Source organism: Myiozetetes cayanensis, unplaced genomic scaffold (genome assembly GCF_022539395.1).
Source record: "Myiozetetes cayanensis isolate MyiCay16 unplaced genomic scaffold, myiCay2020 scf142, whole genome shotgun sequence".
NCBI lineage: Eukaryota > Metazoa > Chordata > Aves > Passeriformes > Tyrannidae > Myiozetetes > Myiozetetes cayanensis.
Window position 1 is genome coordinate 3,512 of NW_026087071.1, and position 8,434 is coordinate 11,945.

Genomic DNA, 8,434 nt, shown 5'->3' on the forward strand with positions numbered 1-8,434 from the left:
CCAGTTCCCTGGGGGTCCTGCATGTCCCCACCCCCAACATTCCTGGGGTCCCCAAAGCTCCAAGGGGTCCCTGTCCCGTGTCCCTGGGGGTCCCCAGGGGTCCCTGCGTGTCCCCCCACCCCCTCTTCATCCTTGGGGTCCCCAAAGCCCCAGGGGGTCCCTGTGCCTGGGGGTCCCCAGGGGTCCCTGCATGTGCCCCCAATTCCTGGGGTCCCCAAAGCCCTGGGGGTCCCTGTCCCCTGTCCCCAAGGGGTCTCTGTCCCCCCAGCCCCTCCCCCATCCTCAGGGGGTCCCCATCCCCTCCCCCATCCCAGGGGGGGTCCCCCAGCCCCTCCCCCATCATGGGGGGTGGGCTCTGACCCCCCCCCCAGAGGAGGTGCTGGAGGAGCTGGATTGGTGCCTGGAGCAGCTCGAGACCCTCCAGACACACCGGGCTGTCAGTCACATGGCCACCAGCAAGGTGGGCACACTGGGGACACTGGGGACACCATGGGGACACTGGGGATACTGGGGACACCATGGGGACACTGGGGGACAGCTGGGGACATGGGGGACACCATGGGGACAGCTGGGGACATGGGGGGACACTGGGGACACTGTGGGGACACTGGGGACATGGGGACAGGAGGGGGACACTGGGGACATGGGGGGAACATGGGGGGACACTGAGACATGGGGGGGACACTGGGGACATGGGGGACATGGGAACAGGAGGGGGACACCGTGGGGACACCCTGGGGTGTGTTGGGGTGTTGGTGACACCGGTCATGTTGGTAACACCGGTGGTGGCAGTGGCTGCGTTGGGGTGACACTGGTGACACTGGTGACATTGGTGACACTGGTGGTGGTGGCAGTGGCTGTGCTGGGGTGTTGGTGACACCACTGGTGACACTGGTGGTGACATTGGTGACACTGGTGACACTTGGTGGTGGCAGTGGTGACACTGGTGACACCATTGGTGACACTGTGGTGGTGACACTGGTGGTGGCACTGGTGGCACTGGTGACACTGGTGACACTGGTGGTGGCACTGGTGGTGACACTGTGATGGTGGCACTGGTGACACTGGTGACACTGGTGACATTGGTGACACTGGTGGTGGCACTGGTGGTGGCACTGGTGGCACTGGTGGCACTGGTGACACTGGTGGTGACACTGGTGGTGGCACTGGTGGTGGCACTGGTGGCACTGGTGGCACTGGTGACACCATTGGTGACACCGTGGTGGTGGCACTGGCTCGTTGTGCCCTTGGTGACCCCCCTGGCCCTTTTGGGGTGACCCTGGGGTGGGGGAGGGGCCGGGGCGGGGTTTTGGGGAGGGTCGAGGGGGATGGGTGGTTTTTTGGGGGAGGGGCGGAGCCAAACTCCGCGCAGGCGTTTTCGGCCCCTCCCCCTCCCCTCCCCCTCCCGTCCTTTCGCTCCGCGGCCTCTGCAGCCACCGGCGGACCCCAACCCCCGCAACGCCGGGACCCCCAGGGGCTCCCAAAACCCAGCACGACCCCTCCCCTCTTCCTCCTCCGCGACCCTCCCCTTCCGCGACCCTCCCTCCCCCAATTCCGCATCCTCCGCATCTCCCTCCATCCCTGCCCCTCCCCCGCCCCCCCGCCGCGCATCCCCCGCAGGACCCCCGAGGACCCTTCAGGACCCCCAGGACCTCCCTCCCCCCATCTCCCCCTCCCCTCCATCTCCGCGTCCTTTTGCCCTCCCCTCCCCTCCACGGCGCATCCCCCACCTCACGACCCCTCCAGGACCCCCTGAACCCCCGATCCCCTCCAGGACCCCCTCAGGACCCCCTGATCCCCTCTAGGACCCCTCAGGACCCCCCATCCTCCCCCTCCCCCTCCATCCTCGCGTCCTTTTGCCCCTCCCCCTCAATGGGCCCCCACTGACCCCCCTCATCCCGGACCCCCAAAAAACCAAACCCCGCGGGGAGGGGGAGGGGCAGGCGATGATGAGACCCCCCGCCCCGTGCCCTTTCCACGCGTGGGAGGGGAGAGTCGTGGGGGAGGGCTCCCAACCTCGCGGGGGGTTTGAGGTGGGGGTCCTCTCTCTCCCCTCCCCAAAAACCCCACCATGCCCAGCGCGCCCCCCGCGCCCCCTCCCAATTTGAGAGGGGTTAGTGGGAGTCTCCCCCAAAAAATCCGGTTCCTCCGGCGGGAGGAGGGTGAGGAAGGAGGGGTTGGGGAGGAGGGGTCCACGACCCCCAAAAAAACCCGCGTGGGGAAAATGCCCTTGGTGGATTTTTCTGCGAGAGCTGCGCGAGGCCCCGGCTCGTGGGGTGGTGGGACCAGGTAAGGGGGTCACGGGGAGGGGACACACCCACCCTGGGGGCTCTGACACCCCACCCCCACACCAGGGTCATGGAAACCCCCGGAGCGATTTTGGGGTCAAACCCCTGTCCTTTCCCTCCCCCTCTCCTGGTTTTGGGGAGGGGCTTTATTTGGGGGGGTGGGGGAGGGGCTCCTCCTCCATTTTCAGGTTTTTTTGGGGGGGGGTCTGTTGTGGTTTTTTTTGGGGGGGTCTGTTGTGGTTTGGGGGGTCTGTTGTGTTTTTTGGGGGGAATCTGTCATTTTGGGGGGGGTGGTTGCCATGGAGATGGGACAGAGGGTCCTGATTGGCTGAGGGGGGGGGGTGTCTATCCCCCCCAAAAATTTGGGGGGGGGGAGTGACCTCCCAGTGTCACCAGTGACCTCCCAGTGTCACCAGTGTCCCCCCATCCCAGTTCCCTCCTGTCCCAGTCCATCCCATCCCCGTCCCAGTCCATCCCAGTCCATCCCATCCCCATCCCAGTCCATCCCAGTCCATCCCAGCCCCATCCCAGCCCCATCCCAGCCCCATCCCAGCCCATCCCAGCCTATCCCCGTCCATCCCAATCCCATCCCAGTCCCATCCCAGTCCATCCCACTCCCATCCCAGTCCATCCCAATCCCATCCCAGTCCATCCCAGTCCATTCCAATCCATCCCAGTCCCATCCCAGTCCATCCCAGTCCATCCCAGTCCCTCTGCAGAAGATCCTGAGGTCGAGGGGGTCTGGGAGTGGTTCAGAGTGGTCTGGGGGGTTCAGGAGGGTCTGGGGGTGTTCAGGGGTCTGGGGTGTCTAGTGGTTCAGGGGGTCTGGGGGTTCAGGGGTCTGGGGTTGTTCAGGGGGTCTGGGGGGTTTGGGGTGGTTCAGAGGGGTCTGGGGTTGTTCAGGGGTGTCTGGGGTGGTTCAGGGGGTCTGGGGGTTCAGGGGTCTGGGGGGGTTCAGGAGGGTCTGGGGGTGTTTGGGGTGGTTCAGGGGGTTCAGGGGGTCTCACCCCCAACCCCCAGTTCAAGCGGATGCTGAACCGGGAGCTGTCCCACCTGTCCGAGATGAGCCGCTCTGGGAACCAGGTGTCGGAGTTCATCGCCAGCACCTTCCTGGGTGAGACCCCCACGGACCCCGGGACCCCAGGGATGCCCAGAGACCCCTGGGATACCCACAGAGCCCCCAGGACCCCCAGGGACACCCCTATCCCCATTGACAGCCTGGGACCCCGAGGAGCCCCCCAGGTCACCCCAGGACAACCCAGGAAGCCCAGAGACCTCCCCAGGATCCCCCACTGACAGCCCGAGACCCCCAGAGACACTCAGGGACCCCCACTGACAGCCTGGGACCCCCAGAGCCCCCTCGTGACAGCCCAGGATACCCAGAGACCCCAGAGACCCCCAAGCCCATCTGGGACCCCAGAGCCCTCTGAGACCCCCCAAATCCCCCTGAGCCATCAGGGCCCCCAAAGCCCATAGAGGCCCCTCTGAGACCATCTGAGACCCCCACCCAAATCCCACCGAGCCATCAGGGACCCCAGAGACCCTCTGAGACCCCCCAAATCCCCCTGAGCCATCAGGACCCCCAAATCCCCCTCTTTTGCCCCCTCCCCATTCCAGACAAGCAGCCCGAGGTGGAGATCCGAGCCCGGGACCCCTGAGCGGGAGAGGCCCTGGGGGCCCTCTGGGGGTGGGGGGTTGGTGGGGAGGTCTGACCCTCCCCTGCCCCTCCCCTCCCCCCGGGCGGGCCCCCGGCCCTGCCGCGATTCGGGTCGAGACCGACCGGGAGGAGCTGCTGGGCAAGGTGAGGGCATGGGGGGTCTGGGGAGGGGTTCTGGTGTTTGGGGGTCCCCACTGGACCCCTCCCACCCCCAACCCTGACCCCCTCCCAAATTCCTCCCCAACCCCTCAAGGAGCTCGACAGCCTCAACAAGTGGGGCCTGAACATCTTCCGGGTGTCCGAGTTCTCCAACAACCGCTCCCTGAGCTGCATCATGTACACCATCTTCCAGGTGAGACCCCAGGGACCCCCAAATCACCCCCAAAACACCCCCAAAACCCCCAAACCCCCAAATCACCAGGGACCACCCAAAACCCCTGAGACCCCAAAACCCCTAGGGACCCACCAAAATCCAACAACCACTCCTGAGCTGCATCATGTACACCATCTTCCAGGTGAGACCCCCAAAACCCCCTGAGACCCCCAAATCACAGCCCCCAAAACACCCCCAAAACACCCCCAAATCACCAGGAGCCCCACCCAAGGACCACCCAAAACCTCCGGGACCCACCAAAATCCAACAACCGCTCCTGAGCTGCATCATGTACACCATCTTCCAGGTGAGACCCCCTGAGACCCCCTGAGACACCCCCAAAACACCCCCAAAATACCCCCAAAACCCCAAAACACTGGGACCCCCAAAACCCCTGAGACCACCCAAACCTCCTGAGACCCACCAAAATCCAACAACCGCTCCCTGAGCTGCATCATGTACACCATCTGCCAGGTGAGACCCCCAGGGACCCCCCAGGACCCCCCAAAACACCCCCAAATCACCCCCAAAACATCAGGGACTCCCCAACCCCCCCCCTTAGCTATTTGGGTGCCCCCATGGACTCTTGGGGTCCCCAGGAGCAGATGTTTGGGATCCTGGGCTTTTTGGGGTCTCCCATAGATATTTTGGTTCCCCCATGGATATTTTGGGATATTTTGGGTTCCCCCATGGGTATTTTGGGTCCCCCATGGATATTTTGGGTTCCCCATGGATATTTTGGGTCCCCCATGGATGTTTTGGGTTATTTTGGGTCCCCCATGGATATTTTGGGTCCCCCATGGATATTTTGGGTCCCCCATGAATATTTTGGGATATTTTGGATCCCCCATGGATATTTTCGGTTATTTTGGGTTCCCCCATGGATATTTTGGGTCTCCCATGGCTGTTTTTGCCCCCCAGGAGCGGGACCTGGTGCGGACGTTCGGGATCCCGGAGCGGGCCCTGCTGGGCTACGCGCGGGCTCTGGAGCAGCATTATCACCCTGACGTGGCTTATCACAACAGCCTGCACGCTGCTGACGTGCTGCAGTCCACACACGTGCTGCTGGACACTCCTGCTCTTCATGTGAGACCCCATAAACCATAGATACCCTAAAAACATCACAGACCCCATAGATCCCACAGATACCCCTGACGTGGCTATCACAACAGCCTGCACACTGCTGACGTGCTGCAGTCCACCCACGTGCTGCTGGACACCCCTGCTCTACATGTGAGACCCCATAAACCCTACAGACCCCATAGATACCCCAAAAACACCTCAGATACCCCACAGACCCCACACACCCCACACACCCCTGACATGGCTATCACAACAGCCTGCACGCTGCTGATGTGCTGCAGTCCACACACGTGCTGCTGGACACCCCTGCTCTTCATGTGAGACCCTACAGACCCCATAGATACCCCACAGATACCCCAAAACCACCACAGATACCCCACAGACATCCCACAGACCCCACAGACACCCAGCATGGGCTGCAGTCCACCCACGTGCTGCTGGACACCCCTGCCCTGCATGTGAGACCCCACAGACACCCCAAAAACACCCCAGATACCCCACAGACACCCCACACACCCCACAGATACCCCAAAGACACCCCAAAAACACCTCAGATACCCCACGGACACCACAGACCCCACAGACACCCAGCACGTGCTGCAGTCCACACACGAGCTGCTGGACACCCCTGCCCTGCATGTGAGACCTCACAGACCCTACAGATACCCCTAAAACACCTCAGATACCCCACAGACCCCACAGATACCCCACAGACCCCACACACGCCCCCGGCATGGGCTGGGCAGGGGTCTCATTGCAGGGACCCGATTTAAGGGGGGGTGGGTGTGATTTTGGGGGTGTGGGCCCCGTTTGGGGGTTCTGGGCCCCATTTTGGGGGTTCTGGGCCCCATTTTGGGGGTTCTGGACCCCATTTGGGGGTTCTGGACCCCGTTTTGTGGTTCTGGGCCCCATTTCAGGGTTCTGGGCCCCGTTTCGGGGGCAGGCTCTGAGGGCTGTGCCCCCCAGGCCGTGTTCACCGACCTGGAGGTTCTGGCCGCCCTTTTCGCCGCTGCCATCCACGACGTCGACCACCCCGGCGTGTCCAACCAGTTCCTCATCAACACCAGTGAGTGGGGGGGGACCTCCCCACAAAGAGGGACCCCCCAAATTGGGACCCCCCAAATTGGGACCCCTCAAATGGGGCCCCCCCAAAGAGGGACCTCCAAAACAAGGACCCCGACATGTGAGACCCCCCCAAACGGGGCCCCCCCAAACGGGGACCCCCCAAAAAGGGACCCCCTCAGACAGAGACCCCCCAAACAGGGACCCCCCAAATGGGGACCCCCCAAACGAGGACCTCCTCAGACAGAGACCCCCCAAACAGGGACCCCCCAAATGGGGACCCCCCAAAGGGGGACCCCTCAAACAGGGACCCCTCAAACAGGGACCCCCCAAATGGGGACCCCCCAAAGAGGGACCCCTCAAAGAGGGACCCCCCAAATGGGGACCTCCCAAACAGGGACCCCTCAAACTGGGACCCCCCCAAATGGGGACCCCTCAGACAGAGACCCTCCAAACAGGGACCCCCCAAAGAGGGACCCCTCAAACAGGGACCCCTTAAACAGGGACCCCCCCAAAGAGGGACCCCTCAAACAGGGCCCCCCCAAACGGGGCCCCCCAAAACGGGGACCCCCCAAAAAGGGGGTGTCCCAGCCCGGGGGTCCCTCTCGGTGTCCTGGGGGTCCCTCCCTGTGTCCCTTGGGGGGGTCCCTCCCTGTGTCCTGGGGTCCCTCCTGTGTCCCTTGGGGGTCCCTCCTGTGTCCTGGGGGTCCTCTCCTGTGTCCTGGGGGTCCCTCTCAGTGTCCCTGGGGGTCCCTCCCTGTGTCCCTTGGGGGGGTCCCTCCCTGTGTCCTGGGGGTCCCTCTTGGTGTCCCAGCCCGGGGGTCTCTCCCTGTGTCCTGGGGGTCCCTCTCGGTGTCCCCAGGGGGTCCCTCCCTGTGTCCTGGGGGTCCCTCTCGGTGCCCCCAGGGGGTCTCTCCCTGTGTCCCTTGGGGGTCTCTCCCTGTGTCCCTTGGGGTTCTCTCCCTGTGTCCTGGGGGTCCCTCCCTGTGTCCTGGGGGTCCCTCCCTGTGTCCTGGGGGTCCCTCCCTGTGTCCTGGGGGTCCCTCCCTGTGTCCTGGGGGTCCCTCTCGGTGTCCCTGGGGGTCCCTCCCTGTGTCCTGGGGGTCCCTCCCTGTGTCCTGGGGGTCCCTCTCGGTGTCCTGGGGGCCCCTCTCAGTGTCCCCAGGGGGTCCCTGCCATGTCCCCCCCAGACTCGGAGCTGGCCCTGCTCTACAACGACGAGTCTGTGCTGGAGAACCATCACTTGGCCGTCGGCTTCAAACTCCTCCAGGAGAGCGGCTGCGACATCTTCCAGAGCCTGTCCCGGCGCCAGCGCCAGGCCCTGCGCCGCATGGTCATCGACATGGTCAGAGAGCATGAAAACCACCCAAAACACCCCAAAAACACCCCTGAAACCCCCAAAAACACCCCCCAAAACCCCCCTTGCACCGCATGGTCATCGACATGGTCAGGGAGCCCCAAAAACCACCCCAAAAACACCCCTGAAACCCCCAAAACCACTCCTGAAACCCCCAAAACCACCCTTGAAACCCTCCCTGCACTGCATGGTCATCGACATGGTCAGGGAGCACAAAAACCACCCCAAAACCACCCCAAAACACCCCTGAAACTCCCCAAAACACCCCAAAACCATCCCTATGCTGCATGGTCATTGACATGGTCAGGGACCCCAAAAACACACCCTGAAACCCCCAAAACACCCCCCAAAACCGCCCCTGTGATGCATGGTCATCGACATGGTCAGGGAGCCCCAAAAACCACCCCAAAACACCCCCAAAACCACCCCTGAAACCTCCCCTGTGCTGCATGGTCATCGACATGGTCAGGGAGCACAAAACCCACTCAAAAACACCCCGAAAACCACCCCAAAACACCCCCAAACTACCCCTGAAACCCTCCCTGTGCCGCATGATCATCAACATGGTCAGGGAGCACAAAAACCACCCACAAACACGCCTGAAACTCCCCAAA

General features: G+C 63.3%; 1 long non-coding RNA gene across 2 annotated transcripts; it reads left to right on the top strand.

Moving 5' to 3' along the window:
• Positions 1-408: 408 nt before the first annotated feature.
• On the top strand, positions 409-3,943 carry LOC126637123 (uncharacterized). 2 transcript variants are annotated; one of them, XR_007628207.1, is made up of 3 exons: positions 409-460; positions 3,309-3,402; positions 3,906-3,943. It is a non-coding gene; the product is annotated as an uncharacterized LOC126637123 (long non-coding RNA). The 2 variants fall into 2 exon arrangements; XR_007628208.1 differs by lacking the exon at positions 409-460 and adding an exon at positions 2,239-2,289.
• The last annotated feature ends 4,491 nt before the right edge of the window (positions 3,944-8,434 follow it).